At 38.5% G+C, this 9,670-nt stretch overlaps 1 pseudogene; it reads left to right on the forward strand.

The window, feature by feature from the left end:
- Positions 1 to 6,908: 6,908 nt before the first annotated feature.
- On the forward strand, positions 6,909 to 7,398 carry LOC102442966 (annotated as a pseudogene).
- Positions 7,399 to 9,670: the final 2,272 nt, after the last annotated feature.

Here is a 9,670-nt window from a genome sequence, read left to right on the forward strand (position 1 = left end):
CCACTGTGTCCAAAATTGATGTGTAAATGTATGATCTTCATAAGTCTTTAAGTCTTCTGTAATAAACAAATAAAAAATAATCATTTCATCTACATATTATTTATTTATTTTTATCCTCACCCAACAATATGTTTATTGATGTGAGAGAAAAGATGAAGATGAAGAAGAAGAGAGAGAGAGAAACATCGATGTGAGAGGGAAACATCAACCAGTTGCCTCCCAAGTGGGGAATCAAACCTGCAACCTAGGTGTGTGCCCTGACTGGGAATCCAACCCACAATTGAGCACCAGGCTAGCGCTACATATTACTTTTAAATAAATCTGGTTTTCTGAATAAATTGATAGTGTCATCTTAAGAAGATTAATCATTATTATAACATTCACTAGCAAACATTTTATAATAGTATGAGTTTAAGCATCATTCTAATGCTTGTCTAAATTTCTGAAAATTCTGAAACAGTGATGTCTGAATTAATATGATTTTAAATTCAAATTTTTGCAAAGACGCAGGAAGTTTCGTAATCAGCGATATTTCAATCCTCATGAAATGCCTGAGAAAAGTACTATCATTATGAAGTAATTCCAGCTAAAGAAGAATATTGAATGTGCCCTAATATCTCTTCCTAGAGTGACTTTGCAGTACTCTTGTAAGCACCAATGCAGAGACACTTAACATTGTGTGATTGAGTTCGTATGTTTTAAACATTTTTTTGAACTAGCAATAAATCAACATGTTTTTAGATCCTGCTGAGGAGGCATAGTCTCCATCTACAAAACAGAAGTTTTAAGATTTCCCTAATATTTCACCCAGGCTATAAGATTTCCTTTCCGTTCAACTTCAACGTAAGATTCATTTTTTAATCAGAGAAAGAAAAAGCATGATAATCAAATGCAAAACAGTGTAGCTCATAGTGAATGCTTGTCCTAATGAGAACTAACTTCTGCTTATGTCAGATAATTTAAACTTCAAAGACATAACTGTCGATTAAGCCAAGGAAAAGTCTAAGCAAATCTATAATAAATTCCTCCAGGAAGGAAGCTAGAAAAAAATCCCCCTCTAACGTTTATACATTTTCTCATTGTTAAAGATGTAATAGTTTCTCTGGAGCCACAAGCACACCCACATCACATGCCTCATCAATTCTGAGTCTGTGTACAGTCCTTCAATTAATATCTGGGATGATAGAAACGCCAACAAAAATTCTACTTGATCCAGCTAGGCTCATTTGTTGAGCCTTCAAAGATAAACTAGTCTAATTAAAGATGGTGGTGAATTTTAAATAACTTTTGCAACCATTCTTCTATCCTCCAGACATTGTTCAAAAGACCTGAATGTTAACACTATCTTCAGGCTCAATTTTAATTACATAACCTTACATAGACTGAGACAGCTTATGCAAAAAACAGAACTAAGCAAACTACCTAGTGTCATGATTAATGATCAACTTGTTGCCTGGCAGGTATGGCTCGGTGGTTGAGCATTGAATTATGAACCAGGAGGTCATGGTTCAATTTCAGGTTAGGGCACATGCCTGGGTAGCTGGCTCAATCCCCAGTGGGGGGCGTGCAGGAGGCAGCCGATCAACAGTTCTCTCTCATCATTGATGTTTCTGTCTCTCTCTCTCTCCCTCTCCCTTCCTCTATGAAATCAATAAAATATATTTTTGAAAAATGATCAACTTGTTTTCTTAAGCAAGAAAACGGATAAGCATTTGGTTGTCCTAATCTTTGAAGGAGTCCCTGGGATGGTTTTGCCTTTAAATGATTTTCAGAAGCAAGAATCCAATAATTCAATTTAAGTGTGCTTAAATATACATAGACTAAAGATGGGTTTTTAAATATTGTAAAATGTCTATCATCTGATCTTTATAGATTTAGATTGCAATAATGGAACAATCAAAATGAGATACTAAAAAAATGAATCTGACATGAAGCTGAGAATCTGTTTTGAATCCTGAGGAAATTAAAATGTTCAGATGATTTTCTTTCCTCTCATTTGGATTAAGTGGGATCCTCATGTTGCCGGAGGTAATAATGGGCCAGATTTCCCAGACTTGAGTGAGAATGAGGTTCTTGTGATATCTTCAGAAAGTGAATTTTCTAAGATTCCCATTGGAGGATGGGATGTGGTAGAATGCCAGTGGGTGTTTCTCGGCATCTGGAAGGGTTCAGGAATCTGGAGAAGCGGCTGCGGCATAAGTTAATAAAGAGACTAAAAATATAATATAAATTTGTAATCCAAGGGGGGAGCCAGAGGAGCTTAGCTGTAGGAAGCAAGTTCTGCCTGTCTGCAGGCTCTTCTCCACAGAACATCTTGAATGTTCAGGAGCAAGAATGTAGGTGAGGTGGGTACTGAATAAATCTTTATTAACACAAATTGTCCTAAAGCAAAGTAGATATACATATCAAAGGCTAAGGTTTAGTATACAGAGACATTGTTTTGGGGGGAACTGCCTTGGCTGTTCAGGTGTTTGGCCAGCAGGAGGCAATAACATGTAGATTAAAATGCCCTCAGCTGTCTGGCAGCAAGCAATCATTTATGCATCCTTTTCAGGTTTGGGGAAATGCCTTTGGCCATTCCAGTAGGTAATAACATATGATTCAGTCCTGCTGAATAAGCCCCAAGGTTCCATCAACCTTTTGATGAAGCTTCTTGCATTTATGACCTGCTGGAATTAGCCTCCAGCAGTAGAAGATTTTATTGGCAGAGAGTTGCATTTCTTGGATTCCAAAGTCCCTTGGCCCTTAATCCAGTCCTGGAAAAGGTGCAATTGGGGTTCCGGCAGAGTCAGAAGTAAGGCCAGGGTCCAGAGCTTCCATTCCGTGTTGCAGCCAGGTGTGGTTCAGCATCCAAGCTAATTAAGGTCCATCAGTCCATGTGTGGAGTCCAACATGGCTTTGTGCGATGTGGGCACAGGGGAGTGCATCCCCCAGCCACGGGAGAGCCAGGAGCCCAGCATGCCAGAGAGAGAGAAGAGGGAGAGAACTGCCTTTGTTTGTAAGTTTTAAGTATTCAGGTTTCAGGTGCTTACAGTGGCCAGGCCTTCTGGCCTCTGACTCACTTTCAGGTGTGATAGGCACCTTCCCATGTCACTCAGACCTTTACTGGGCATGTGTCCCAACTGCCTTCGCCTAGTCCCTTCCCCCAGTGATCAGCAAGGAAAAGACTTGGACAATGCCAAATGCAGCTTTTTGGCAAATCTGTCTAAATGGCATGCCTCTATCTACTCTTCCCCTTCCTTCTTTCCTGTTAAATAATAACCAGGTTATTACAATGACATCACTCACACTCTAAATTTAGAATGGATTCCCGAGTGTTTGAAGTAGACACAATGGTGATATAGACACAGGGTTGCAATGGACTTTGAAAGACAGAGACAAAATAATAACAAAAGCTAGGCACAAACATCTAGCTTCCACTTAAAATAAAGAGTGTAGGAAATATCAGTGTAACAAGAAAAATCTGGATAATGTATAAAATCATAACAGTTCTTGAAAATGTCTGAGAGCTGAGATGGAGATCAACCACTTTGCTTAAAATTTAAGGAAACACAAACACCTCAAAGTGAGGATGGCACATGGACAGAGACTCATATTTAACTAGGCATGGGACGAAGATCAGGCCATCATGCCAGGAGTTAACAATTCAGCTTTACTATATGTTGTTGCTAAATGGTTAAAAGTTGAGCATGGATTGAGGGGGACAGTATACAAACCCTTGGACTTGTACACAAATAGGGTAACTTTTAACTCAATTGCAGGCTCTTCTCCACAGAACATCTTGAATGTTCAGGAGCAAGAATGTAGGTGAGGTGGGTACTGAATAAAGTCTCTATCAGCGGTGCACGTTGGGTGGGTGGGGAAATGGTCACTACTTCAGGAAATGTGTAAAGTCCTACAAAAAGCCCGCCTGGATTATTACTCTTACGGGATAAAAGCTTTTAGCTGCCGTGGAAAGGGAAACCAATGTCTTATCCCTGAGATGAATGTCAAGATCCCCTGCACCTAGGAGAAGGAGGAGTAACATAGCCTCCACCAATGAGAAACGGAGGTGAAACTAATCCTTCTTCAGACCACAAGGTAACTCCTACCAGTAAGGGAAACTGAAAAATCTCAATTACAGAGATATAGGGACTCAGGGGCTGCCTGCACTGCGAATCCAGATCCTACCATATAGGGAGCTCAAAATAATTATAATTAACATAAAGACCCTGTAGAAAAGATGTACAATTTGTATGAACAGATGGGAAGCACAAATGGAAATTAAAATTAGAAGAATGCAAGTAAAATTCTAGACAAAAAATATAAATTAAATATAAAAACAATAGAAAACATACACACACTAAATCAGAATCTGGATTTTTTAAACAAGCATTCCAGTGGATTCTTATTCCCATTAAAGTTTGAAACATTTCTATCTAGTCTATATCTGAAGTAACACTGTCAGCAATATCTCCAAAGGAAAGGGTGAAAAATAAAAAAGATGATAAAAATTATTCACCATGAATCCTAATGTATAAAATTAGTATAAAAGGTCAGTATCTAAACATTTATTTTTAACTCCCACAGAGATATAACTATACTATATTGGACACATTATAAAATATATAAAATAGAAATTTAAAGTGTAGTAATAAAATGTTTTAAAATTTTTCATTTCCTGTTTTTAATGGTATAGAATTTTCCTCACTAAATTTCTTAGTAAAAAATGTTATTAATAACATTATAACTATTTGCAATATTGATATTTCTTTCATAAGGAAGATACTGTTCAGTTTTTTCGAAAACTTGGGCTTTACATTATTGAAAAGAAATTTGAATATAAGGGTATAAATTCAGTTTACATCTATGCTTAATTTTTGTAGAAATAATAGCTTTCACATTGAGAAATTTACATGCATTGTAATATGTTATAACAACTTGACATGTTACAACAAGCACACCTAGTGCCCAGATCTTCTTGGTTTCCAAAACTATTCTCCAATAAAGGGAACCAGTGAATCTTTGGATAAATGGCAGATTCCAGGATGAGGGAACGAAATATAAAAGCTAAGGCTGGTGCTTCTGGAGTGTCTTATAAGGCCAGAAAATAATGAAGTTCTAAACACAAAACAAAATAAACAAACACGATGGTGGGAATATATCTAAGGACACAGGGGAGGTGTCCTTTCGGCAATAGCCAATACTGACACAATTTGAGCAACAAAAATAAATAAAGCAGTGCTGGATTATAGCTGAAATTTTGTGATAAATATTTGTGAGTTCACACTGACAAAAATAAATGACTGAACTTATTTGTTTATTTATTTATACTAGTAAATGGGGGATAAAGTATTCTAGTGCAGAATCCTTCCAAATAATTTATTTATTTACTCTGACCTAAAAAATATGAGGCACACAAGACCTTGAACAGCCAAAATAATCTTGAAAATGAACAAAGCAAAGACATCACACTTCCTGATTTCAAAATATATTACAAAGTTACAGTGATTCAAAAGTAGGGTACTGGGATAAAGACAGACAAATATACCAATGGTATAGCATATAGAGCCCTAAAGTAAAGCCATACATATATAGTCAACTAACTTTAACAAGGCTCCAAGCATACACGATGGGGAGGGGATAGAATCTCTTCAACAACTGGTGCTGAGAAAATGAGATGTTCACAGGCAAAATAATGAAATTGGAACTTTATCTCTCTTACACCGTACAGAAAAATCAACTCAGAGTGAATTAAAACTTAAAAGTTTAAGACCTGAAACTGTAAAATTCCTGGAGGAAAACACAGGGGAAAAGATTCTTGACATTGGTCTTGAAACGACTTTTTAAACATGATACCAAAAGCACAGACTATGAAAGCTGAAATAGACAAGTGGGACTCCATCGGGCAGGTAACAAACAATTCATTCACACAATCAGACTGTAATTTTATTTTTGTTTGTGATGATTAGCAAGCAAAGTTCCAGGCCAGCCCAACTGATGGGAACTCTATGTACACATGTGCTGAAGCCGTATTACCACCACTGTCCTTTTCCATGGCAGCCATGGACCCAGTTAGGAAGAAAAGGTAAACACAGCAGAAGTAAAATAGTCAATCCAGTCAGTATACAATAACACTTCCAAGTTATTGAACATCTATGTGTGCCAAGGAGAGTTTTATCTGCTTCACATACCTAATCAGATGGTAACAACTCAATAAATTGGAAATTATTATTTTTTCAAATCTATAGCTGGAACCAACACAGATTAAGCAATGTGCTTAAGGTATGTCCTCACAGGCACTAAGTAGCAAACATAATGTATAAATCTAAGAAGCATTTGGGACCTTGCTCCTAACCACTAGGATACACTGATTTCTGATACAATATTAACTACAAAATGAGGGACACGGAAAACATGTGTTTTGAGAATCATGCTATGCTAGTGATTTTTTTTCTTATATAGAGAAATGTAAGCTTTCTCTGTTTAGCAAGGAGGAAAAAAATTATCTGATATAGGTCCAAAGTCTACTCAAATATCTACTTTGACTTTGCTATGAAAGAGGCATGCAGATGAAATCTTAAACAGCCAGAAGCTAATGGTCAACTTTGAGTTTATTATAAACCCCTGCATTCAAGGACTCTACCTTCTTTTATTTCCCAATGTGATCAAAAATAAAGTTAGCCCAGCCAGTGTAGTTCAGTGGTTGAATGTTGGCCCATAAACCAGGAGATCATGGTTCAATTTCCCGGCAGGGCACATGCCTGGGTTCCAGGGTCAATCCCCAGTAGGGGGCATGCAGGAGGCAGCTGATCAAGGATTCTCCCTCATCACTGATGTTTCCATGCTCTCTCCCTCTCCTTTCCTCTCTGAAATAAATAAAAAATATATATTAAGCCTTTCGGCGGGAACCTCCATCTTTTAGTAATTCGCCAAAATGACTAACACAAAGGGAAAAAGGAGAGGCACCGCTATATGTTCTCTGGGCCTTTTAGAAAACATGGAGTTGTTCCTTTGACCATACACATGCAAATCTACAAGAAAGGTGATATTGTGGACATCAGGGGAATGGGCGCTGTTCAAAAAGGAACGCCCCACAAATGTTACCATGGCAAAACTGGAAGAGTCTACAAGGTCATTCAGCATGCCGTGGGCATTATTGTGAACAAGCAAGTCAAGGGCAAGATTCTTGCCAGGAGAACTAATGTACATATTGAGCATATTAAGCACTCTAAGAGCCGAGATAGCTTCCTGAAATGTGTGAAGGAAAATAATCAGAAAAAGGAGGAAGCCAAAGAGATAGGTACCTGGGTTCAACTGAAGCATCAGCCTGCTCCACCCAGAGAAGCACACTTTGTGAGAATCAATGGAAAGGAGCCTGAAGTGCTGGAACCCATTCCCTATGGATTCATGGCATGAAAAATGGGGAAAAAAATAAAAGACTTCTGTGCTGATAAGTATATATATACACTAGGGTTCTTGTCCCAGCATCAAGAAGGGTTCAGGAATCTGGAAAAGGGGCTGTGTGTAGATGACATAGGAATCCAGAAACTAATAAAGAGTCCAGAGACGAGATATAATTTTGAAAGGCATTGGGGGTCAGAGGACCTTCAGCTAAAGGAACTGAAGATCCCCCCCCCTTGTCTAGGACCCTTGCTTTAATTAACACAATTTGTCCTAAGGCAAGGTGGAGATAATACACTTCAAAGGGTAAGGTTTCAAAGGGTACAGAAGCATTGTCAATTTGGGGGAATTAGCCTAGGGCTGTTCAGGTGTTTGGCCAGTAGGAGGCAATAACATGTAGATTAAGATGCCCTTTAACTGTCTGGCAGCCACAATCAGTTTCCTATTCAGGTTTGGGGAAATGCCTTTAGCCATTCCCAACAGGTGACTACATGTGTGACTCAACCCTGTTGAGTCCCCAAGTTTCATCAACCTTTTGATGAAACTCTTAAAATTATGACATGCTGGAATTGGTCTACGGCATATATGTATTTTTTTTTAAAAGAATAAAGTTAATGCCGAAACCGGTTTGGCTCAGTGGATAGAGCGTCGGCCTGCGGACTCAAGGGTCCCGGGTTCGATTCCGGTCAAGGGCATGTACCTGGGTTGCGGGCACATCCCCAGTGGGAGATGTGCAGGAGGCAGCTGATCGATGTTTCTCTCTCATCGATGTTTCTAACTCTCTATCCCTCTCCCTTCCTCTCTGTAAAAAATCAATAAAATATATTTAAAAAAAAAAAAAAAAAAGAATAAAGTTAAATGACCTGTCGCTAATGCTGGTATAAATTCCCAGTAACTAACTCAGCTATTTGGAAGTTACTTATCACTAGAGCATGGGTTTTCTCATCCCCCTTCCCTCTCTTTTCTTAACTACCTACTATTTCTTTATGTCTTTATGTTTCACCATAAGAAAAATACAGCAAACAGAAACAGATTCATAGAGTTCTCTTCTGCTCGCCAGATGGTTGATATGTACCAGGTGAAAAAATGCAGTAAAATAATAGATGCATGCTGCTAAATATCTGCTCAACCTTGCCCCTATAGAATGACGTTAAGAGATTCATGTCAAAAGTGGCATATCATTTACATGTGGTTCAATCAGGTTTTAAGAATTTTCATCCCCCTAATCACAGTTTACATTATTGTATCTCCATTGAAAACACCACTAAGTTTTAAGAGTAATATCTACATAACCAGAAACAAAATATGATGGGATATTTGTACTTTATGGTGTCCCAGGCTTAGTATGTTAGCTCAATTGCTTCCCCGACTTAGGTTTTTTAAAAAAATAGTTAAAGCCTTTTACAAAGATAAACTGAAAGCTCTCTGGATAGGCAGAGTATTTTGTCCTGTTTAAACACCACTGATTTTATTTTTTTGATCAATTAAACTTCCACAGAGCAAGTTAACAAAGGTATCAGGGAACAAAAATACATAATAAATAGTAATATTTAAAAGAGCCACTTGAGGATCGGTCTGTTTAGCCTGGAAAGGGAGAGTGGGTGGGTGTAATAACCGTCTTCTTTATACATTTGAATGTCAGGCCAGTCTGCATGCAAACGCTGATCTCCTTTTCCTCATGCTCTCCTTCTATGTTAGTCCTCCACACTCCTGTCTGTACCAGAAACAGCTGGCCTTTCCAGAGGCCTTTTCCTCTTTGAAGATTCTCTTGACACCCAACCCCACTGGTGAGAGCAAGCGTCCTTTCATTAGCCTCTGTAACAACTCTGGATATACTTCCTTTAGAGCGGTGGTTCTCAACCTTCTGGCCCTTTAAATACAGTTCCTCATGTTGTGACCCAACCAAAAAATTATTTTCGTTGCTATTTCATAACCGTAATGTTGCTACTGTTATGAATTGTAATGTAAATATCTGATATGCAGAATGGTCTCAGACAACCCCTGTGAAAGGGTCATTCGACCGCCAAAGGGGTCGCGACCCACAGGTTGAGAACCGCTTCTTTAGAGCATTGATCAAACTGGCTGTTTTTCTTCCTCACGTTCCAGGAGCAGACATTTTTAATATCCATGTCTAAATTCAGGATCTGATAGAAGGTTTGGCTATTAGGTATGTGTGAGTGAATGAACGGATGAGTGAGTGAATGAGCAGCGTACAGAGGCAGAGGAGACGTGCGTTGTGCTGCTCTCACCTGCCCCACACCAATGGTTGGGATTACAGAGACACAGA

This window comes from Myotis lucifugus, unplaced genomic scaffold (assembly GCF_000147115.1).
Source record: "Myotis lucifugus unplaced genomic scaffold, Myoluc2.0 scaffold_1509, whole genome shotgun sequence".
NCBI classification, from domain to species: Eukaryota; Metazoa; Chordata; class Mammalia; order Chiroptera; family Vespertilionidae; genus Myotis; species Myotis lucifugus.